This window comes from Tursiops truncatus, chromosome 9 (genome assembly GCF_011762595.2).
Source record: "Tursiops truncatus isolate mTurTru1 chromosome 9, mTurTru1.mat.Y, whole genome shotgun sequence".
In the NCBI taxonomy this organism is placed as follows: Eukaryota; Metazoa; Chordata; class Mammalia; order Artiodactyla; family Delphinidae; genus Tursiops; species Tursiops truncatus.
Window position 1 is genome coordinate 103,373,810 of NC_047042.1, and position 25,086 is coordinate 103,398,895.

Consider the following 25,086-nt stretch of genomic DNA (forward strand, 5'->3'; position numbering starts at 1 on the left):
ATCGCTTTCTTTTTCTTCACGTGGAAGGAATTGTGAAGCACGTTTAAAGCAGCTGCCTCAGAAAACATCACATCTACTTACGTACGATGTTAACTGTGCCAAAGCAACGCTGTGCTTGAAAGGCAACATACCTTCTTACAGAGACGGCACCAAAACACGTGCAATTCTTCTACCAAAGAAATCACAGAAACTGTATGCTATTCTCTATCTCCTCTGCAGGAGAGAACCAGATCCTCTAAGGACCACAGAACACGTTCACATCCATCCTGTTCACCGAGCACGGGGCTTACCCCATGCAGTGAGGTCTGGCCCAAGAAAATCCCATCTGTGATAATTAACAGGGGAGCCGGTTTCCAACCCGGAAGCTGAAAGGCAGGGCCCAGAGGCTCTGAGAACTCATGAAAAGCTTCCCCCCAAAACCGCCTTTATAAAAGCTGCCACCCAGCAGAACTTACGAATGGGACACAGGGTGCAGAGAGTGGAGTCCCTGGTCAGAAACAGAAGTCAGCAGGCCATCGGCCAGCAGGCGGCTTCATGGACTCTGCACCCACCTTCCCTTAAAACCTGGGATGTGTTTAACTGATCCGCCTGCACAAGGAGTGGCTTTCACCGCAGGGAGCACCAGCCAGCCCGCCTCAGGCCTCCATGCTCCCAGAAGATGAAGCGCTGGGCTCCACTGGAACCAGCGGGAGGGGCTGCCCCCCGCAATGAGGGCTCTGCACAGACATGCTGCCCACCTCCCGGCCTCCGTCCTGGGGCTGCCCTGATCCCGTCCACTGTGGACTGTGCAGCCCCATGACCACTTTTGCCTGTTATCATCAGTGTGGGCCGCAGAGGGCCTGGCAGAGTGTGTGGTCCTGCCAGGCAGGAGAAGAAGGGCCCGCCTGTCTGTTTCCCCTACTCTCCATCCCAATTAGACACAGAAAAACACACATTACTTAAAAAGAAAATGATTAGATGGAGCTTTTAGAAGTGAGCACAGGCCTTCCCTGGTGGCGCAGTGGTTGAGAGTCCGCCTGCCGATGCAGGGGACACGGGTTCGTGCCCCGGTCCGGGAAGATCCCACATGCCGCGGAGCGGCTGGGCCCGTGAGCCATGGCCGCTGAGCCTGCGCGTCCGGAGCCTGTGCTCCGCAATGGGAGAGGCCACAGCAGTGAGAGGCCCGCGTACCGCAGAAAAAAAAAAAAAAAAAAAAAAAAAAGAAGTGAGCACAATACAATAACGTAATTTTTCTCAGTGAGTGCTACCATTAGACTGAAGAAGAAGGAAGACAGGAAAACAAGACAAACGAGAAATATCCCTGCAACGTTCAGCACGCACTCAAGTCCCGCGTGGGCTCTGATGGGGCCGCGCTCGGGGTCTGGGTTTTCTAGCAGATGAAGTGAACAGGCAGCAATGGTTGTGGTTCCTGGTGTCAGAACGAAAGCACAGCAGAGACAAGCAAGATGCAGTGCAGCTCGGCTCTTCAGGCCCTGAGTCGGAGACCTACCTCCTGCAGGACCCATCCAGACAGGGGTGCAGACCACACGATTGGTGACAGCCTCTCCACCTTGAGTTTGCTGGGCTTCCTCTTGCACTGGCCTCCGTTGCTAAAGTGCACTCAGAAAGGAGCCGCTTTATTCCTTCTACACACATGGATAGCCCCTTCCCATGTATCGGTACCAGGCTAGCAATGGATACACACCAGAGAACAGAACAGCCTGACAGTCCAGCAGGGGAGGCGGCTGGCAGATCCACAAGCCAGTATACATGGGCAAAATGCAACTGGTGTGTAAGGAACCGTGAGCATGTCTGCTGACAGAGGACGGCAGGGGCTCGGGGCGGAGCAGCGGCGGTGAAGGGTGAGGGGAGCCGCTCACACTGGGATGGAGCACAGCTTTCCCGAGGATGCGGTGGGAGTGGGTGCGAGGGCTTCCAGGCGGAAGCGTCACAGCACGGCTCTCCCGCGGCCGGGCGCCACCCGGGCAGGATTTGTACTCCAGGGCAGGAATTCTTCACCTGGGGCTAACAAGCCCCACAGGGTCCCCAGGGAGAATTCAGGGCATGCAAACTTATGGAAAAACTACGTCTTCTGTTTTACTGACCTCTTAGGCAAGCAAACCAATTACCAGCGAAATCACAGAAAAATTCACATCCCGCGACCACTGTTGAAGACATCGCAGACTGCCACTCAGGCTCAGTGCGACTTCAGAACCGCAGTGGTTATGAAGCCTGCCCCTAGGTCTGGTAATTTAACGTGTTGCTCGGAAAGTACATACATTACTACGCCACCAATTTGTTTCACATTTTTACTACTTGTTTCCTTTGAAACAACATATTTCAACATAATTTGTTTCCCTTGAAATCCTGGATATTTTATTTTTATGCACTGAGAAACTTTATTCTGAGAAGGGGCCCAGAGGCTTTACCAGAGGCCTGTGGGCAATCCAGCAATCAACCAGTAAGAAAAATAACAGTAAAATTAAGAACCTCTTCCTTAAAACCATGGTCCTCAGCATTCTTTAGTGTAATGGATGAACGAAGTATTTGATTTCTCCATCAATGCCATTTCTTGCAAAGACCTTTTGGTAATAACTGAATAGCAATGCATTCCGAAGTAATTCACCACAAAAAGTAGGAAACGAGAAAAAGTATCTCTATAGAATTAAAAAATGGTAAAATTCAATATTCACTTACGATCAAAACCTTCTAGAAAACTATGAGTGGAAGAGTACGCTCTCAGCCTGATAAAGAATTATCTTCAAGAAATGTACCCCAGACATCCTACTTTGTGAAATTTTCAAGTTTTCTCTACAAGACAGGGGATGCTACCTGGCCTCATAGCTTCTGTTCAGCACTGCACTGGAAGGCCTAGGTACTGCAATAAAAAGAAGTAAACGGCGTAAGGATTGGTATACAAGAAATAAAAGTGTCATTATTCACAGATGATGCAAATTTGTAAGTATAAAACCCAAGAGAATCGATAGACAAATTATTAGCATTAATAAGCTCTCAGGGCTTCCCTGGTGGCGCAGTGGTTAAGAACCCGCCTGCCAATGCAGGGGACACGGGTTCGAGCCCTAGTCCGGGAAGATCCCACATGCCGCGGAGCAACTAAGCCCGTGCACCACAGCTACTGAGCCTGCGCTCTAGAGCCCACGAGCCACAACTACTGAGCCCGTGTGCCACAACTACTGAAGCCCGTGCGCCTAGAGCCCATGCTCCACAACAACAGAAGCCACCGCAACGAGAAGCCCGCGCACCACACGAAGAGTGGCCCCCGCTCACCGCAACTAGAGAAAGCCCATGTGCAGCGACGAAGACCCAACACAAAAATAATTAAATTTTTTTAAAAAAGTGAATTTAGGAGGGTTACGAGATTGTGGTCACTATATAAAAATCAACTGGATATCTTTCCACCAACAGCAAACAGAAATCATTTTAAAAAATAATAATACAGCATATTTTGCAGTGCCCTGGGATGCATCCTTCGGGCCAGCCTGATTTCAGCACAGCTGTGGTGGACAGTTCCATGCACATCCCCAGGTCCCACGTCAGGCACACACTGTGGGGTCTGAAGCCAGCCGCAGAAGTCTTTTCAGTCTGTGAACAGACACTCAGACGCGCAGGAGCGGTAACACCCCTGGAGGCGACCCTCGACCACTGAACTGTTGGCAAACGCCCCAGCCTGTTCTTCAGTGGGAAGGACAGGACCTGTCCTCTCTTCTGTGAGACTGAGTCCCAGCCGCCCGCTAACCCCTACTTTAGGGGCTTTCCTGTCTCTCCTGCCCCGCTCTTGCTGGTCTGATTCTCAGAATTCCCTTCTAACTACCTATGTGTCATGTTCTCGTCTCAGGCTCTACTTCAGGAGAGTGTAAACGAAAACCATTTACAATAGCATCAAATAATATCTGCAACTGTGAATGAATCTTACAGGAGATACGCAAGACCTCTCTGCAGAAAAATAGAAAACATTATTATAAGTAAAAGGAGAACTAAGTAAACGGAAGTATATAAAGTATTCATGGATTGAAAGATTATATACGGTAGAGATACTAATTCACCAAAATTAATCTATACAGTAAGTGCAGTCCTAGTCAAAATCCAAAAGACTTTTTTTTAAAGAAACTTGGCAAGCTGATTCTACAACTTTATGAAAATTCCAATAGGCAAGAATAGCCAAGATACTCTTGAAGGCAGGAGACATGTTCTACTAAATGTAAGATCTTTGAAGGTTACCGTAATTAATGGGGTGGCACTGGTGAAACTATGAACAAATTGATGATCAGAACAGAAATGAGAGCCGGAAATAGACCCCTAAATTTAGTCGCTTTGTTTAATACAAATGTGCTGCTAAACAGTGAGAAGTCTCCCCCCAATAAAAAGGGTTCGGACAATCAGACCTATGTTTTAAAAGCCTTGATTATTACTTCACACTGTGCATATAAATTAGTTACACAGAGATTGTAGAACTAACCACAAAAAGCAAAACAAGAAAGCTTGTTAAAGATAATATAAGAAAAAACGTCTACTCTTTCTACTTATGTTCTATGTATATTCTTATATTCTGCTTACATATTTACTGTGTATCCTTCACTATTTTATCAGGCATTAAAGATGATTACTAAAACAGTGTCACTTATTGCGCTTTTATAAATATAGGACAAACACTTCAGTCTCACATAATGATTTTTGCTTTTAATGACATTTCAGTATTAATGTCATGCCTATCCTCTGTGCGTGTGTGTGTTCTCTTGACGTGTCATTGCCCACCCCCTCTGACTTTTTGTTTAGGTCTGTGTTTCACGTGTATCATATTGTTTGTTTTTCTTTCTGAACCAGGATAAGAGGTTTGACTTTTCATTCAAAATTTTAACCCATTTGTATTTATTGTCATAACTGGTATTTGATCTCGCTCACATTTGCCAGTTCCATTTATGGCTGCTTTTTGCATCTTTGTTTTCCGTACTTTAAAAAAATATAATGGAGAAAAGGTCTCACTTAACAAAAAACTATATCAAAATAGACATTATCTAGGAATACACAAAATCTTGGGAAATGTGCCAGACACTTATGAAGAAAATTTTAAAACCCGAGAAACAGGAGACTTGAAGAAATGGAAAGGTAAAGCATCTGCATCACATCCGTTAAACCGAGGACGGTAACACTATCGACTCTCCTCAGGTTAACTTGTGAGCCCTCTTGCCATTTTATTTACAACTTTAAAGGGTTTTATCAGCTTGCTTGCTTGCTATTTGTACAATTAGACAAATGAGTCTAACAGTTATATTAAAGCATAATCTGGCAAAAAGAATTAATCTAACTGAAAACTTCAAGGTAAAACCTGCACGGCCAGAGCTAAAAAGAACACAGTGGCAGGATGATGCAGACAGGAGCCGACAGGAAGAAGAGTGGCCAGAACGAGTCCACAGAGGCACCGCTCGAGCCATGAGTGAACACGTGGGGGGTCTGATGCTCGGCACGTTTTAGAAACGTCGCTGCCATCGGAAAGTCGGAGCCTCCGTTTCTGGTCTGTCACTCGGGGTAACAATTGCACCAACTTCACAGCACGATGAATTACATAAATTAACACACAGACAGTCAGAACCCGTGCACGGTGATCGGTCAGTGAGTTCTCAGCAGCGGCTGCTGTCACCCAGTACACGTGAGCACATTAACGTTCTGAGAACTGCTACCATAAAGAAGTCTGGTGAATGTCGCTTAAACAGAGCTTCCAAAAACGATTCGATTGGGCATGCTTTTTACAAACATAACTTCTCTTAAAACCTCTCACAACCATGGCCTGAGGAGCATGCGTTGGGCAATGCAGTCCTCGTGGGAATAAGAACTTAGGCTCTGACCAGGGTGGTGTTCAGAATCACTGGGGAAAGGAGAGAGTTTTAAACATGATACAGAGAAAACTCATTAACTATTTGGAAAGAAATAAAGTTAGGACCTCATTTTAAACTTTGCATAAAAATAAACTGTACAATACTAAACTAAATAAACTAAAAGAAAAATAAACTAGAAAGACTAAGCTAAAATAAAGAAGATATAATTAAAAATAAACTAAAAGAAACCACATTTTGTTTTTTTAAACGTGTTTTTAACCTTGAGGTAAAGGTTACTTATATACGCAGAGCAGCAAGAGAAAAAAATCATAAGGGAAAACCTTGGTAGATGTTATTACACGACAGCTTACAATTTCTGCAACTTGAAAGACATCATAAATACAATGAAAAGGAAAACTATCAACATTTCAAAATATGTGCAACTATATATAACCAATAGGAAAACTATGGCCAAAGTGGCAACTGGCACAAAGAAATACTTTAACAAGAAGAGATATAATATCCAATCTAATATTCTGAGACAGGTTAATTCAAAGAAAAAATTAAGACAACAAGATTGCCTTTTTCCCTATCAAGGTGGCAAAGATTAAAACCCACCTTTGTCAGGTGTTTGGGGAAACAGAAAGTGTCACACGCTGTGAGTCTAGGTGTAGCCTTTCTGAAGGTCACTTTGGAAACCGGAGTAAAAGCTTTCAGAATATGAAGCACTTTGATCTCTCAGGTGAGACAGTGTCCTCTACTGGCACCCCGCCCCCAAACCCAGAAAATGAGTCAAAAGATGCTTACAGATGTAATGTCCAATATCAGCAAACAGACGGAGCATCCTACATTATGGAGGCCCACCTGCCCCTCCAACAGCATCTCAGAGGAAGCATTCATTTCTAACAACGCTATTTTATGTCACAGCACAAGCAGTACCTGCTTTCGGCTACACTTCTCACTTTTGATCCAACACTGCCTGTGAGTCTTTCTCATGATTATCTGATGCTTCTACGTGTGACCCTCGGCAGTTTGCCTGAACGGGCAAAATCAGACAGACAAAATCTCACGCTGAATTCTAAACCGTCCGTGAGAGCAGGTACGTTTCTCTCTGGACCGCCCGGCACCTTGACAGGTTCTCAGGGACACCGTGCATCTAAAATAAAAGGGCTGCCTGTACTGCGTGGGTCTAACTCAAGTCTCGCCTGCTGCAAGCTAAGCCCCTGCAAGGACAGTGTTGGTGACAGCTCAGGTGCCGTCCCAGGAGGCATGTAAGATGACAAGAGAGAGCTGCAGTGACGCCAAAAACCCAGCAGAGAAACCTGGGATGGCCATGTTGGCAGCAGCATGGATTCAGTAACGCCTCTACAATCCAAGAGCAAAATTTGTAAATCAAATCAAAGTATGTGAACCGAGCCCGAGCGGGAGAGCTAAGTGGGGAGGAAATAAAAGAAGGAGGGACATATCGCACTGTGATGCTGAATTCAAAAATGAGAGGCCCTCGCGGAGCCGGCGAAGCCCTTCTCGGCAGAATCGTTTCCTCCCAGTGGAAGCTCCCGTGTGGACTACCCAGTGTTATTTGAAATCGTTTCTGCCTCATGTTACCTTTATTCTGATCTTCTTCAAACCTGCCATTAGGTTGAGTTCAACTCTTACTGCTTTAGTGCAAAGTCGGTGCAAACAGGATTCACGCACCTAGAACACATAGTCAGAGGCGACCCCATAGACAGTGATTAGGGGTGAGGGTACCACCGACCCCTCCCCAGGCTTGCTCCAGTCCCTTTCTCCCCGCCAAAACCTTGAAGGGTACACAACACAAACCACACACACACTGCAGATGTGGACTTCTCGTTGTCACGTTTGTGGACGGACACTGATGCCGTGCAGACGCACCTCTAAAGGGAGCTGTTTGCACAAACGCCAGCGGACACCACGTTACTCAGGTGACGTCCAAACAAGGCACCCGACGTCTCCTCCCCTCTCCCGCCTTCGAGTCCTGGTCAGGCCTCAGGCTTTGTGAAGCTTCTGGGTCATGAAAGCAGTCAGGTGCGAGCCTGGGGGATGCACCCTGGTCACCCGGGTACTTCCCATGCCGCCTGCCCCCTGGCACCCTGTCCGTGCATGCCCACGGCACACTGCCCGCCCAGGGGTCAGAGAAACGCATCTCAGACAGTGACAGGAGAAACTCAATAAAGGACATTATTTTGACTTTAGCGGGACCTGTAAGTGGACAAAAACTTAAATAAAGTCGCACGTTTGAAACGTGACGGGGTCTGCCCAGCAGTCAGTCTTCCCAGCTGCGGTCACAGCTCATCAAACTGAAGCAGCTGGCACCCTCAGCATGGGCCTCAGTCAGACCCTGACCTTCGATGGTGTCTGACTTTGGGATCCAAATCTCCCGGGGCTGAAAGGTCCGTTTTCCTAACTCAGCCATTCCGTGTTCCTGGAGCAAAGTCTCAGTGCAAACAGGAAACCCAGACGAACACAGGACAAGAGCCCAGGAGCTTGAAACCAGGCCCTGGCAGCCTCCACCTCACCGGGGACACCAGCGCCTCTCAGGTGCCCGTTCCCGAAGGCCCACCTCACCGTCTGTGTTAGCAGCGCTTTGATCAGCTCGGCACCTTGCCATTCTCTGTTCGGGGTTCAGCGCACGCAGTTGTATCTTCTTCCTTATTCTTCTATTCATTTTGCCCACCCTAGGCAAGTGAGCCCTTCCTTTCATGAGGATATAATGTGATCATTTTCAAAAATGCAATCTTTTTTACTGGAAGCGTCTTGCCTCCAACTGAATCAAAAGATGCCCAGGCCGTGGGCCTTGATTTCTGCCTTGCGCCCCTCATCTCCAACTGCATGCGCGGCACACAGCAGGAGCTCGACGAGGACCCGCTGATTAATGGAACTTGAGCCATGAAAGACAGCCCTCTTTGGGGAGCTCTATCCTTCAAGTGGGCCAATTAGCTTGTCTTCTCCCCATCACCACTGATGGGATATTGTGAATTACTCATGTCTACAATCAGCAGATTCAGGTACTCATCACTGTGAATAGCTTTCCACTATTTCAGGCGACCAAAAATAGCTGTACAGTAAACTCTCATTATGCAGGAGGATGGTAAGATGGGGTATTCTAATTAATTAAACATTCTGGTCAGTAAAAAAAGAACATATATATGCAGAAGACCAGCTTTTACAAAATGAGAATATAATAAGATATACTCGGCACGGAAATTACACCCAACGATGTAACTGCATCATTCGAAAATGATCTAAAAGACTCCTCTTGGGTCTGGCGCGGTGTGTGCGGGGGCAGCAGTCTGGAGAGAAAGGTCTGTGATCTCACAAATTCAGCAAGTTTGAGGGAGAAGCTTACGTCTCTCCTGACCCCCAAAGTAGCCGTGGGACACCCGTTTCGGGTGTTCTAGTCCCGGCATTATTTTCGATAACTGAGACTTTAACTATAGCTGCGTGAGCTTCCTGCCTATTCGAATCCTGGAGAAACGAACATTTAAAGAAGATTATTTCTAGATTTTTAAAATGAATGAGAAGAAAGTTGGAGAGCAGATTTCCTGGGAGTTTGAATGTTACGGGTTTTGCCCAGTCTCGGAATTCTGTCTGTCTTGCGATATTCTCTCTCTAAAAATCCTTCTTTTGGTCATACATGTTACCAGCCATTTCAACAGAGACTGAAGTACATTTCAGTGTATGTATACAGTTTTCACACAACTTTGAGTTTCTTATTCAAAGTTTCTCTAATGAACGAAAGCGCATATAACAGCTGCTGTTTCCAATTTTTCTAGCTTGGGAAATTCAGGTTTCTTGATGCTTATGTGCTCACATGTATTTGAATAATGAGCATATTTTTAAATGAATAAAATAACATTAAAACATAATGGGACTCAGTGGACCTGTCCTGGTTATACATTAGGTTGACCCAGGAGCCTTAGAAAAGGCCATCCCAAGCCCAGGCCTGAGAGATTTTTTTTCAGTTAAGTAGACTGGGGTGGGGTCCAGGCACCTACACTTTTAAAATTTGGGGAGATTCTAACCAAAGTTAAAACCCAAGACTGTGGCAGAGAGAAAAACCAGGCTTCTTAATTCAATAGTTATTAAAATGAGAAATACCTGTCTTATCCAAACCGAAGAGAAAGAAACTCACATTTCTATGTGCAGAGATGCCTACATGCGGCGGAGGACTACTCAGGTAGGTACCCCAGATTACTGAAGGCTTGACCACCGTAAAGTCTGAGTAGTAAATAAACGCTGAGGTGCTTTTATTTTCCCATCTTAACAAGCTTCCCTTAATTCTAAAACCTTCAAGAAAAACGTATCAACAAACTCTTTTCATCTTTCTCTTAATTTAGAAGTGGACAAATTCCTCATAAAAAGTACTGAAGGCAGAAATGTCTTGTAATTGGTTCCCGCGTATTTATACTGGGCGCCCAAGTTTGTGGACCAGATGACACCTTGGGTGCATGTCTGGGAGGGGGTGGCACTAAAAGCTCTGTATCGCGACATCAAAGCCGTTGAGAGGTGAAAGGGCATCTTTCTATTTGCATCATAAACAAATCTTACACCTATGACATTCCAAGAATCTTTCATTTTAACAGGTGGAAAAACAAGGACCAAGGCGCCATGTAAAACACAGAGGCTCGCCTGTGGTCGGTGATTCAGTTTATGGGGCTTTGACAGAAGCCCTGCCACGAAGTGATGCGCCCAGCGAGGGCGTGTCTGGCTCTCTACAGGGTGCGGTGTTCACCAGCCCCACGGTGATGTGATAAACCCATCATATCTGGGCACAGCTGCAAATAAATTTTTAAAGGGACCATTTTTGTTCCGGTGAACACATTTCAAATTTTTTGTCTCCTTTTCTGAAGGGTTGTAACTTAAGAAGGGGTGACTTGGTGCGTTTCAACTTGCGTAGTGCAAGTTGAGGATCCGCACTCCTGGGTAAGTGATACCGGATGCCGGAACTTTTTTCCTGCAGGTCCCGGGGATGGGAGGCGGTGGGCCCCCCAGACGCAGGCCAGCAGCTGTTTCCCGCTGGTTGGTGGTGAACGTGGCCTCGGCAAGGAGCCTCAGCGGGGAGCAGTGCGGCTGCATCTGGGCCCAGCACCTGTTTCTCACCCTGGCGAGGAAGGGCACAGCGACAATGGCTTTAATCAGGGTGAGTGATGGACGATTAGGTGTCTTCTAATTGTACCTAGAACCTCTGAAAGAGCCCCACTCATGCTTATTTCATTTCTTAATTACAGAAATGCCTCTCTGAAATGGCTTCGACTTCCAAAAGAAGAATGCCGACATCTTCTGGATATGACGGTCCACTTTCCATTGAGAAGGGTGAGCATTTAAAGCCCTGAGCCTTTTCCAGCAGACGGATGCACGAGCTATTTCACTGAAATGGCCTCTCCATTTCAAACGTCATCGAATACTGCGACAGCGGTTTGCTTCAGAGATCTATTTTGGTTTTTTTTTATTTAGTTATCTTTTAAATTTTATTGACGTATAGTTGATTTACAGTGCTGTGCTTAACTTCTGCTGCACCGCAAAGTGACTCAGTTATACCTACATATATTCTTTTTCATATCCTTTTCCATATGGTTTATCCCAGGATATTGAATATAGTTCCCTGTGCTGTACAGTGGGACCCCATCGTCTGTCCATCGCATGTATGATAGCTCGCATCTGCTCACCCCAAACTCCCACTCCTTCCCTCCCCACGGCCCCCCTCCTTGGCAACCACAAGTCTGTTCTCTACGTCTGTGAGTCTGTTTCTGTTTCACAGATGTGTTTCGTATCTAAAATGTGACACCGAGATATATTTAGAATACAAGACACCTGGAAATATTTAAATAAATCAGCTGCTTCACGAAAACGAGGAGAGACACACTGCACATCAGCATCATTGAAGACAAATACTGGTCCTTCATTAAACGATGAACAATGTATGAAGAACTACAGACCCGGCATGGTTTAAAGGGCCGCGCTTCTGCGAGAGCAGCGGGGTCCAGGTCGGGGCAGACCCCTCAGACACACGGAGCTGAGCCACGTCCCTGCACGGCGCTTCCATCAGCTACTATACCACTGGGCATTTGTTCGTGCGGCATCATGCCAATTGCTGGGGTGCGCCCACTAGACACAGGAAAATACCGCACCCCGAGAAGCCTGCACATCCTGCAGGGAAACGTGGGGCGTGATGAGAACACGCGGGTAAACAAGCACGAACCGAATCCCGAGGAGGCCGACACCGACATCAGGCTCCGGCTGCGCTTCCCTGGGAATCCGCTCATCCCTGTGGGAAGGAGCAGGTGGGGGGAGGTGGGCGCCTGGGCTCCGGCCGGGGAAGGGGTGAGAGGAGGACAGCAGGTTAAAACAGTCCGAGACGTCTCACCTCAGTCTGATCCGTGTTAACTGTCTCTTGGGCGTAAATCTTATTGCCAAGGTGTCTGGGGTTTCTGTGACCTGATGGTGACGCGAATGAAAGGCTGCTGGTCGCTTGGGCCCTCTCTGGACCACTGCTGGCCCCGTACTACAGATGCTCCAACCTGCGTGCTGGGCTGGTCACTGCTGAGCTGTGACCAGTGCCGTCAGGGGCCCAGGGGCTGCCGTCAGACCCCAGGTATGGAATCCCCAGGCAAACAGGTCCCCTTTGTCCCAAGCCCTGGCCTCTGCCCACACACTGGCCCAGCCAGCACCTCTGCATGGCTTCAGCAGGACCCATCTGGGCCGCGGCACCAGGCCTCCTAGGAGAGGGTGCGGTGGACGCCCAGCTCTCGACCTTTCCTCCCCACACCGTCCTTCTGTGACCTTCGCTCTGTGGGGACGAGTCAGGATGGAACGTCTTCTGCCTGCTCTCACCATCACCCCCTCTCTCTCTTCTTCCCACAAGGTCAGAAGGAGTCAGCTGTTCACCTCCTTGCCACCTGCCCTGGGTTTTCTCTGCCTCGGACACGAAGTCCTCCCCACAGACCTAGCTCTCAGTAGGTTAGTGCGAATAAGGGACCTTAGGAAAGATTTCCTTTCTTAACAAAGCCTAGGATTCATGATTATTTTGACATCATAAAAATCCATTTGGGACATCACCAGTTGACAGTCAACGTCTTTTGTTTCTTTCCACTCCTGCTGGAACAATCCCAGGCCTCCAACCAAAAAGGTATGTATCCCTTGAAGAACTGGGGAGAGATCACAGACAGGAACGGCCAAGAAGAATGGCACATTCACGTGCATTTTAAAGTGTTACTGTAGTTTTATTATATCTATAATTATTATTTATTTTACACCAGATCACCAGTGAGGCCTGCACAGAGGGGGCAGAATCTGAACTTGGCATTTAAGAAAGAACAGAATACAGGTGAGAACAGTGGATTAGAGAGGCCAAGCAGAGACAGACTTGAGCAAAGACCCAGAGAGTTAGAATGACAAGTGTCAATTATCTGAACGTTTCTGAACTCGGATTTGTGCAGATGCAGGATCTCCTGGGGCCCACCTGAGTCCGGTGTACAGGCAGACTCATCACCTGAACTTTCTAGCCAATAAAAGTCTGTTTTCAAAAATGATCACCACGAGGCTTTGGCGATCTCTTCAGCTGCCCAACAGACACTCAACAATTACCCCAGTGAACGCAAAGAGTCAACTTAACAAATCACGTCCTGTCAGCAACTGGGGTCATGATGGCATCGGTAAGTACAGTAAAAAAGAACCACAACTTAGCTAATCAACAGTGGAGCGGAGCTCCAACACAATTCTCCAGACTGTGAACCGGAGATTCTTCCTATTATATAGCATTGCCCCTCTGGCTGTCAGCATCCCTGAAGTTTTAGAAATCAAAAGACAATGGAGCATAGATAAACAACAAGGACCTTCTGTACAGCACAGTGAGCTCTATATATATATGAGCTCTCTCTCTATATATATAAAAGAACATATCATATATATATCTGAAAGACTGCTGTACATCTTAAACTGACACGACATTGTAAATCAACTATAATTCAGTAAAAACTTTTTAAAAAGACAATGGGGCAAACAGCCGCCTTCTCAGCAGCTGAGGTCGGCCTTTGCTCCTGATGCATGCACAGCAATGACAGTACACAGCCACTCTGCTGCTGCCAATCAAACTGCCCGCTGCTTCCCCACATGCCACATCCACGGGTCACAATACGGACATCTGGGCATAGACGCCCAGCACCTTTGGGCCTGTTTCTTTCCCTTTTGCATGGACTGAGTGTGGGGCTGTAGAAAGGGGACTGTTAAAACCCCATCGGCTCCAGGACGCCGGCAGGCCTGGAACTCTACCCTCCTCTTCACTCAGCACCTACGTCAGGACCTATGTTGCCTTGACTCCACATTGTCCCTGGAGATGCAAGCTTCTCGGCGAGCTGGCCCAGAGCTGGAGGTGGAGCAGAAGTTCCACACGTCCGTCCACGGTTCTCTGTCAGGGTGCTCAGGGCTGCCCCGCCTACTGTGAGGCTTTCTCTCTCAGCGCCCCACATGTGCAGGTACAGGCCGTGATCCCACACTCTGGGTACCTCCCAGGACCTGCCTTAACACCACCACCAAGATCTGGTAGCGATCAAACCTGAACAAGGAGACTGGGAGGCCAGCGACATCACCACCTCCTGCCTGGGCCACTGCAGACACGCACGCAGGACTGTGTATCAGACTCTCGAGACCCCATCACCCAGTTCCACAATTACCAACATCCACCGTCCTTGTTTCACTGACCTCCACCCGCTCTCAAGACCCCGCTCAATTCTTAGCACATGTTAACAGCTCTGTGGGGCATACATTTAAATATACTGAAACGCACGAATCTTAGCTGAATAATGTTGGCAGATTGATGCACCTGTGAAGCCCACACCCTATGAGGATAAAGAACACCTCCACCTTGTCAGAAGGCTGCCTCCTGTCCCACCTCCCAGAGGTAATCAGTCAGGGTTCCAACGTAGCTCACCATGCATTAGTGTAGCCAGGATGTGGACATCACACAAATGGAGACATACAGAATGTGCTGTGTTGGAGGGGGTGGGGGTGGCTTCTTTTTTCAGCTTAACGTCTGTGAGAGTCATCCACGTGGTTGACTCGGCCATGGTTTATTCCTCTTTGTTGGCCAGTGGCATCCCATTGGGTGAATATACCACAATCTGCTTGTCCTTTCACCCCCTGGTGGCCATTTGAGTTGTTTCCAGTTTTTGACAATCGTGAGCAGTTCTATGAACACAAGGATGCAAATCTTTCAGATGTATGTTTTCTTTTCTTGTTTGGTTGGTTTGTTGTTGTTGTTGTTTTAAGTTTTATTTATTTTTTATTTTTGGCCGCATTGGGTCTTTGTTGCTGCACACAGGCTTTCTCTAGTTGCGGCGAGCGGGTGCTACTCTTCGCTGCGGTGCGCAGGCTTCTCATTGTGGTGGCTTCTCTTGCTGCGGAGCACGGGCTCTAGGCATGTAGGCTTCAGTAGTTGTGGCATGCGGTCTCAGTAGCTGTGGCTCGCGGGCTCTAGAGCGCAGGCTCAGTAGTTGTGGCACACGGGCTTAGTTGCTCCACGGCACATGGGATCTTCCCGGACCAGGGCTCGAACCCGTGCCCCCTGCATTAGCAGGCGGACTCTTAACCACTGCGCCACCTGGGAAGCCTTATTTTTTTATTTTTTATAAAAACATGAATGCAGTTACCAAATCAAAGGTTACATGTTTAATTTTATAAGGAACTGTTAAACATTTTCCAAAGTGGTTTTACCACTTTACTTACCAACGAGAAACAAACTGGAATTCCAGTTGTTCTTTTTTAATCGTAGTCATGCTAATGAGTATGTCGTGTTGTGTCCTCGTGATTTTAATTTGCATCTTTCTGATGACTACGATGTTGAGTGCTTCTTTAAGGGCTCGTTTGACCAGTGTCTATCTTCCTTGGTGAAGTGACTGTTCAAGTCTTTTGCCTATTTTTAAAAATAAGTTGTTTTCTTTTTGTTATTGAGTATAAGAATTATATTCTTGGTACAAGTCCTTTGTCACCTTATAGGTATTGAGCATATTTTCTCCCAGTCTAAATCTGCTCATTCCCTTTTTTAAGCTATATTTTTAATGAACAGGAAGGAGTTTTTTTAAATGAAGTCTAATCAAAATTTTCCCTTTGAATATTGTTTGATTGAATCAAACAGCTATAATGTTTGATTGCTGGACTTTCTAATAAGTCATGATGTCAAGTATCATAAGCTCTCTCACAATTTTGGGGCTGGTCTATCTTTCTTATGCTTCTATGCCAATGTTAGAATCAACTATTTAAATTTTTATGGTATAAGATTGGGATTGTGCTGAAAATATAGATCAAGTTGGAGATGAGAGACAGCTGAACAACACTGAGCCTTGCAACCTCTCATGAACATGGTATACATCTCTTCATTTATTGAAGTACTCCCTATTTTCTCTCAGCAAAGTTTTGTAGTTTCAGTGTACATATGTTGTATGTCTTTTGTTAACTTTATTTCTAAGTATTTTATGCTTTTTTTGATGCTATTGTACGTGAATTTTTTATTTTCCTTTTCAACTGATTGCTGCTAATATACAGACATTCAACTGTATTTCTGAACATTGCCCTTTACCCTGAGACTTTGTTAAACATACATATTTGTCCTAATACGCTACTGTTGTGGTGGTTGTTGTCAATAACTTCGGATTTTCTGGGTAAATAATCAGGTTGTCCGGGACGGGGCAGTTTTACTTCTTCATCTCTATTTCTTCTTCTTATCTTTCTGCACTGGGTAGGACCGCTAGTACAAAGTTGAATGGAAGTGATGATAACAGGTAACCTTGCCTTGTTCCCAATCTTAGAAAAAAGCATTCAGTGTCTCAACATTAGGTATTATGTTCCCTGAAGGTTCTAGTAGATGCCTTTTATCAGATTGAGGAAGTTCCCTTCTGTAACTAGTTTCCTGAGAGTTTCTGTCTAGAACAGCTCTTAATTTTTACCAAATGCTTTTTCTGCGTCTATGGAAATGAACCAATTACTTTATTTTTTTATTCAATTTCTATGATTTTCAATTTCTATGGTCTATGATTTTCAAACGTTAAACCAACTTTACATTCAAGGATAAAGCCCACTTGGTCATGATGTATCCTTTTCATGTGTTGTTGGATTCAACGTGCTAACATTTTGTTAAAGATTTCAGCATTGATGTTCTTAAAAGATATTGGTCTATAATTTTCTTTTTCTGTGACTCCTTTGTCAGGTTTGGGTATCACAATTATGCTGCCCTCATTAAATGAGTTGAAATTTTTCCTTTCTTTATTTTCTAAAAGATGATTATAGGATTGGTAATTTTTCTTCCTTATATATTTGAAAGAATTCTTCAGTGAAGCCATCTGGGCCTAGAGTTCTCTTTGTGGGAAGTTATTTTGACAGGAAGTTTAAGGTCTTCAATAGATATAAACTTACTTGAATTTTTCCTTTCACCTTGTGTCATTTTTGATAAGCTGAGAAATTTGTCTGTTTCAGTTTTCATTTATTGACAAACTGACAATGAATCTATCAAATTTATTACATAAACTTGTTTATAATATTTCCTTATTATGCTTTTGATGCCTATAGGTTCTGTAATGATCTCCCTCCTTTCATTACTGATATTATTCATTTATGTTTTCTTTTTTGCTGAACTATTTTTGCCAGGGGTTTATGGATTTTATTAACATTTTCAAAAGACCTAGTTGGGCATTGTTATGTTCCCAGTTGTTATGGGCTGTTCCTGATTTATTTATTTCTGCTTCTTGCTCTATCATTTCCTTCCAGTTACTTTTGGTTTCATGTGCCCATTTTTTTTCTAGTTTCTTGAAGTGGAAAATTAGATCATTGATTTAAATCACTCCCTTTCTAAAATAAGCATTTTGGAGTTATAAATTTCCCTCTGAGCACTGCTTTAACTACATTTCATAAAATTTGATACGTACTATTTTTATTTTCATTCAGTTTGAATTACTCCTCTTTTTCATTCTGATTTCTTCTTTGACATATATTTTTTCTTAAGTTCATCATTTAACATAAAAATATTTGGGGCTTTTCTGGAGCTCTTATTCTTATTGATTTCAAATGCAATTCCACTGTTGCCATAAGACACATTCTGTAATATTTCAATCTTTTAAAGTTGATTAAGTGTTGTTTTATGGTCCAGCATATGAATTATTGTGATAAGCATTCCATGTATGCTTGAAAATAATGTAAATTCTGCAGTGTTGAGTAGAGTTTCCATAAATTTCAATTAAGTCACTTAGATCCTATAATTTAGACTTATTATTTAAATGGATACATTTATAAATACATAGATTTATAATCATGATTTATAACTGAGATTCTGTCTTTACTGACTCTTTTTGTCTAGTTGCTTTAGAGATTAGTGACAACGCAGTTCTACTATTGTGTATTTATCTCTCTTCTCCCACTTTTTGGTGCAGGTATTTTGAATCTCTGTTACTAAGCTTAGACAAATTGTTCATGATTATGTCTTGCTGATAGCCCTTCATTAGTATGCTTTGTCTCAAAGTCTGTTTATATATATTATATATTATCTTATATATCTATATATTATATACCTATATAATATACACCTATATAATACACCTATATTATTGGTATATAGGTATATATAATATACATCTATTCACATAACATACATCTATTTATATAATACACATCTATTTACAATGTGAGATATATATATATATATCTATATATATATATATCTCAGACTAATCATATTCAAGTGTTCTATAGCTTCTACCAGTGGCCCCTGAACAGGGAAGCCCAGCCTGGAATGCCTCTTTGCTCTGTGTTGAAGACTAGTTTCCTGGATATAGAATTCTAGGTTGACAGACTTTTTTCACTACCTCATTTTTTTATTTTTATTTTTTTTTGCGGTACGCAGGCCTCTCACTGTTGTGACCTCTCCCGTCGCGGAGCGCAGTCTCCGGACGCGCAGGCTCAGCGGCCATGGCTCACGGGCCCAGCCGCTCCGCGGCACGTGGGATCTTCCCGGACCGGGGCACGAACCCGTGTCCCCTGCATCGGCAGGCGGACTCTCAACCACTGCGCCACCAGGGAAGCCCTCACTGCCTCATCATTCCATTGTCTCTGGTCTCTATTGTCTCTGGGAAGAAATCTCTGTAATTAGTATAGTCGTTTGCCTTCTGTAACATGCCATTTTTCACTAACTGCTTTTTCAAGTTTCATATATTTGGATTTCAGCAACTTTACTATGATATGCCTTGATGTGTGGTTTGGGGTTTTTTTTTTTTTCTTCTTTTCTTTTATTCCTACTTGGAATCTTTGAGTTTCTGGGATTTGTAACTTGATGTCTCTAATGAAATTCAGGACGCTGTTAACTATTACTTCTTCAAATATATTTTTCTGTTCCAATATCTTTCTTGTCTTTTTTGGGACTCTAATTACAGATATATTAGACTACTTGATAGTTAATGATAGGCTTTGGAGACTGTTCATTTTCTTCAATGCTTTTTCTGTTCTTCAGAATTGATCGTTTCTATTGATCTATTTTCAAGTTCACTGATTCTTCTGCCATCTTCATTCTTCTGTTAAGTCAACTCTGTGAATATTTCAATTCCATTACTGAATATTAAAGGTTTATACCTTCTACTTACCAGCTCCCAACTATTTATCTATGATGCATTTATTTTCCTTTCTTTTCCACACTTAGGTGCTTTAAAGTGTTTGTATGCTCACTGCAACATACGGTTCACTTGGGGTTGGTTGTTATTTGCCACTTCTTTTTTCTTAAGTATGAGTCACACTGTCTTGTTTCTTCACGTGTCTAGTTTTTTAAAAATTATTATTAAACACAAGTCATTACAGATGAAACACTGTAGAGTCGCTGGATTATTGTATGCTCCTCTGGAGAGCATACAAGTTTTATTTCAGCAAGCAGTTAATTTGGCAGGGCTCAAACTCCATAAAATCTCCGTTTAATTATATTGGATTCCAGATGCTTCTTTTGCACCAGTGTCTGCGGGGCCCACGACACACAGCACAGTTTAGCAGCCAGCTGATGACGGGGTGGGCTGTGTACACCAGTGTGGGGCACCTCTCCTTCACCGTTTCCCGTCTAACTTTCCAGCTATCTGCCAGCCGAGAGTCCCTCAGCCCAGAAACCTGCAGGTTCCTGCTGTCCTCACCACATACTGGGGGCTGGGGAGGACCCCGAGGCAAAGAGGTGTGAACTCAAAAATTCTGCCACCTCTGGGGCCTGCATTTTAAGAGCAGACTCCTCTCCAGCTTCTGCCTGTTAGCGGTTTCCCTCCATTGACATCAAAAGTTTTTATTAGTATATTTTGTTCGGCTTTTGTAACGATTATCTGTGGGAGAGTTAATCGGATAAGCTACTCTGCCATCACCACAAACTTGAACTTCCACACATTGTATTTTGAGTCTTGCCTTATGATAAACCTGGTAACTCTGACCTGAACCAGCCTGAGATAGTTCTCTACCTTAAGTTCCCCAGCAGACGTTCCTACAGCACTTTGAGGAAGCCCAGCTGACCGGACCGTGTCGGGATTGCACATGGAGAGTTTCTCTCGGACTCTGGAGCCAAGCAGAGCAGTAAATTGAAAAGTACCACCTGAGAATTCATTTAAACTTGCCACTCCCCTCCTCAGAAGGTGACCACAATCACCTCCCCTAGGCATTAAGCTGGTAGTAAGATTGTTTCCCCTCCTGAAATTCGCTTGGGAAAATAAAAAACTGACGAACTTCAGAAAATCTGCTTCTGGAACAAAATGTCCCTTCCTTGCTGCCTTTCCTCAGCTGGCTTAGAACCAGCCACCCCTTTTACTGCCCTACTGTATTAGCAGTATGGTAACCCGGTATCTTTCCTAGAGCCTAGACTTGGGAGAGAGCTGACCACTTTCTGGCCCAGCCGATCATGGAAGAGTGTCCACACTTCACAGAAGGTGGGCCTTCCTTTTTTTCCCTGTAGGGTAATATAAACTTAAAATGAGGGGAAAATGCTTAAATTTCATTCTGAGATTTAAAAGGAAGCTAGCTATCATTGCTGTGTATCTGGATGAAAATAATATAGTAACAATTCAGGAAAATACAGAAGAAAAAGAAACAAGACGAAATACCACCAGATGGACAATATGATGTGTTGGGGACACGTGGAGTATTTGAAACTTTCACCACTGCTGGGACGTGAAAACTGCTACAGCATTTAGGGAAATAAATATATATTCAACCTATAATGTTGAATGTGTAGAGATTCTTCAATCCCACAATCCATTCTTTATTTATTCCTTAAATAACCTCACGCGTTTTGCAGCAAGACCCACGTAAAAGAATGTTCACTGCAGCGTTTCTGTGTACTAGCCAAAACCCAGAAACAACCAAACAGCAATCAACAGAAGGATGGATAAATATATTTCGTTATGTGTAGACAACGGAAAAGTACACAGAAATGAGAATAAAACTATACAGAAATGAAAGTAAACAAACTATAATGGCATGCAATGTATGGGTGAGCTTCACTAAATAATGGTGGGCAAGAGAAGCAAGATATGAAGAATAGAGACCTCGTGACCCAATTACTGCAAAGTGAAAAACAGACCTGTTTATACTACACGGTTTAGGGATGTACATAGAGGTGGTGAAACTATCAAGAAAAGCAAGGAAATTATAACCACAAATGCTAAAGTACTTGGGAGGGGAGGGAGGCAGTCTGGGAGGGATGGTGGATACCCATGTTTGTGTTCATAATTATCTATTGAATTACGTTCACACTTAATGCACTTTTCCCTATGTATGTTTCACAATAATGTCTTTAAAATATAATAAAGTTAAGGGAATAGTGAGGGCCCTGAGGACCTCTAAATGTCTGGTGCTTCAGTACTTTAAGAAAGCTTTAAAAACACCTGTTTTGCCATCATCACCTACCTCTGCCAGCACCACCGTGCTTTTCCCACTGCTCAGGGATTCCAGAGAGTCACTATTCTACATATGTATACATTAGAATGTCTTCTCCAAAGGCATGTCATAAGTGGCTCACGAGAAACAGTGGAGGCAGTTATGAGAAGTCCATCAGGTTTTCAAAGTTGGTTCAGAGGGGAAGCATTCTCCCTCAAAGCCACCATCGGATCGTCTACTGCAGGCTGACACAGCACTTCTGTGCGGGGTGAGACCACCCCCGAGCCTGAGGTCACTCCGTCCTCTGGGAATAAACCAGCTGCCCGAGGTCCCCATCCCCATAGCCTCCAAGATCTCGGGACCCATCTCATCGTGCTTTGGCTTCACCCGAGTCATCGTTTTCTAACGGTAAGTCCCAGTGGGTGCTTCTCCCCCGAGACCCAGGGCCTCCTCGGGTCTGACCCCACGTGCCCACCCCTCCTCCCAACCTCTTCCCTCCCGTCCCCGGGGGGGTCCTCCTCAGCGTCACAGGCTCCCCACCCGCCCTGGACGTGTCTTCCTGCTCTGATCACACCCGGCTGGGCCCCTGGACTGCTCACGCCCCACCCCTCAGGCAACCCTCCTGCCCTCACTGCCACCTCCAAACTGCTCTCCTCTCTTTTTTTTTTTAAATGTTTATTTTATTTATTTTATTTATTTATTTATTTTTTGGCTGCGTCGGGTCTTAGCTGCAGTATGCAGGATCTTTCATTGCGGTACAGGGTCTCCACTGTGGAGCGCAGGATTCTCTCTAGTTGTGGCGTGCGGGTTTTCTCTCTCTAGTTGTGGCGCGTGGGCTCCAGAGCACGTGGGCTCTGCAGTTTGCGGCACATGGGCTCTGGTTGAGGTGTGCGAGCTCAGTAGTTGTGGCGCACGGGCTTAGTTGCCCCACGGCAACAGGGATCTTAGTTCCCCGACCAGGGATCAAACCCACATCCCCTGGAAGGTGGATTCTCGACCACTGGACCACCAGGGAAGTTCCTCTCCTCTCTTCTTTAAAAAAGCAAAAAAGACTGATTCAGGGACTCAGGATCAAACTTTGTGATCCTTTCCTGCCCTTGCAGCCCCTCTCCCTCTTTCAAGGTTGACTCCACACCCACCTCGGGCCTCCCCACCTGCCACGGCCCCAGACTCAGGCCTGGGCACTTCAGTGCCACCTGAGGCCACGACTTCTGGCAGCCACGCACGCTGACATTTGGGGCCAGTACTTCGCTGGAAGGCGGTCCTGTGGGCTGTCGAGCAGCATCCCTAGCTTCAACCTCCCAGCGCTGACGACCAAAAACGCCCCCAGACTTTACTGACATCCCAGGGCGCGGGTGGGGGAGAGAGGCAACCCCCCAGCAAAGAATTCTTGCTTTAAATGATCCACCTAACATTCTGAACTTTTACTTCCTTGGCCCTCTTAGCTCTAACCGTCACGTCCTCCACCAGCGCTAGACCCCCCTCAAGAGGTCACAGTCTAGACCTCGCTGTCACCAAGGACAGCGCCACCTCCCGCGTCTCAGCTTCAAACATTCTGTCCGCGAGCCTCGGCACCTACCGTCCGCCCGCTCCTCCTGCTCTCAGGCTCCACGACTCTGCAACCTGCTTGTTGGCCCTTGCCCCTGTGCGTGTCCCCAGTCCCACCTTTCCCAGCTTTGAGTCCGAGCTTCAGCACAACTTTCACTAATACCCTCACCTCTCTTGTCCTTCTCTTTTAATTAATTAATTCAAATTGTGCTCACCTGGAAAATCCCTGACTCGGGGTGAGTCCAACTCTCTGCTTATGCTGTACCTGCCCCAGAGCGGCTGAAAGGGGCTGCAGAAAAGCCCTCACGGTGGCCAACACTACCCATTCCAAACGTACGACCACTGGTCTCTGATGAATACTCAGGGCCACCACAGTCCTACTCGGCTCCCCCGGGACAGTCCCTCTCGTATTTTCATCGATGGCTCTTCCCTACCTCACCCTCTCGACGGAAATCCTTTCTCAATCCAAGCTTTCAGGTAACAACCTCATCTTTGACTTCACAGAAAAATAGTGCCTGTTTCAAACTGCACCCGCACCTCCCAAACACACCCTAACTTTAAACAGCACCTAACACACCTTTTACTTATTCTTTCGTTGATGGTCTTCCTCATTACATGACAACAAATGCTCCAGGAGGAGAATTTTCCTGGCTTGTCCACTGCTGTGTTCCCAATGCCCAGTACGTAGCAGATGCTCAATAAACATTTGTGAAACTGGCGAAGCAATGAATACACCGACTCAAGCTGACGAGCCGCTGCACCCGTGCGTGAGCGGGTGCCGGTGCGCACCTGGCTCCCTGCCTGTCTCCTCCTCCAGAGGGGCAGAGTCCAGGGACGTGCTTTATGCTTTTCTCTTGTGTCCGAGTGCCTAGAACAGCACAGTAGATGCTTCGTAAACCTCCAGTCTCTGACTAATCGTTGGTTGTCTTCTTTTCACTTTTCATATGTCTCCTCAACGATAAAAGGACAAACCTGTGAATATTCTGTATTATTCGTGTCCCCCTAGAACAAGGGAACTGTCCCAGTGTTCACTAATAATCATTCCCTCAACGAACAAGGAGCCACTGCCACTGTGGGAGCACAGGCTCATTTCACCGACTTCACAAAAACCGGACCAGGGTGAGCATTTTTACTTGCAGGCGACCGTAATTTTGGACCAATGCTTTAGAGGAATTTGTGCCCCCAATGTCGGGCAGCGCTGTGACTGGGCAGAATGAGACCCTGTTACGGGCCCTAGGTGGGGGACACCACACCATCCAAAACAGCCTCCTCTGCCCCTGGATTTATCCCTTTAACTTAAAAGCCATTCCCTTTTGAACTGCAAATGCGCCTAAAGCCGCTAACACTTTGATTCTCGTCACTAACACTGGGGACATGGTGTCCTCTGGCCCTAATGCACTTCCTTCCTGGCTGCAGCCACGTGGACCCCACCTGCAGCCCAGGGAACTGGGACAGTCTGACCCCACCTGGCTTAGCACAGACTGCCTGGGGCTCACGACCCGGCCCGGGCCAGCCTGGCAGCTTGGCTCAGGGAGACGGGCTCCTCCTGTGTCTTGCTCCTGATGTCACGCCCCTGTCAGGAGCCCCAGTCCTAGTAACGGGGTCTTGCCTGGCTCTGTCATGCACCTGCCCGCTGGTCCGCTCTCTGATGGAATCTTACTGCATCCTTGCAAATCCTCCCGGGGCTAAGGCAGCCCAGTGACTGTCCTTCTATCTGCGACTGACCTCCTCGAAGCTGCTTACCTGCCAGCCTCTCCAGCCACCGTCAGTTCTGGTCTTTCCAAATTTCAATCAATCCCAGTCTGTCTGGTTTAGGTGCAGCTAATCAGAAGATGCA

The 25,086-nt window shown here is 45.7% G+C and overlaps 2 long non-coding RNA genes across 2 annotated transcripts in view; one reads left to right on the forward strand and one right to left on the reverse strand.

Moving 5' to 3' along the window:
* Positions 1-25,086, reverse strand: part of LOC141279491 (uncharacterized) — a 203,178-nt gene that overhangs the window by 24,359 nt on the left and 153,733 nt on the right. The window lies entirely within an intron of this gene.
* LOC141279490 (uncharacterized) lies at positions 10,931-11,697 on the forward strand. The gene is made up of 3 exons (XR_012333763.1): positions 10,931-10,971; positions 11,060-11,144; positions 11,590-11,697. It is a non-coding gene; the product is annotated as an uncharacterized lncRNA (long non-coding RNA).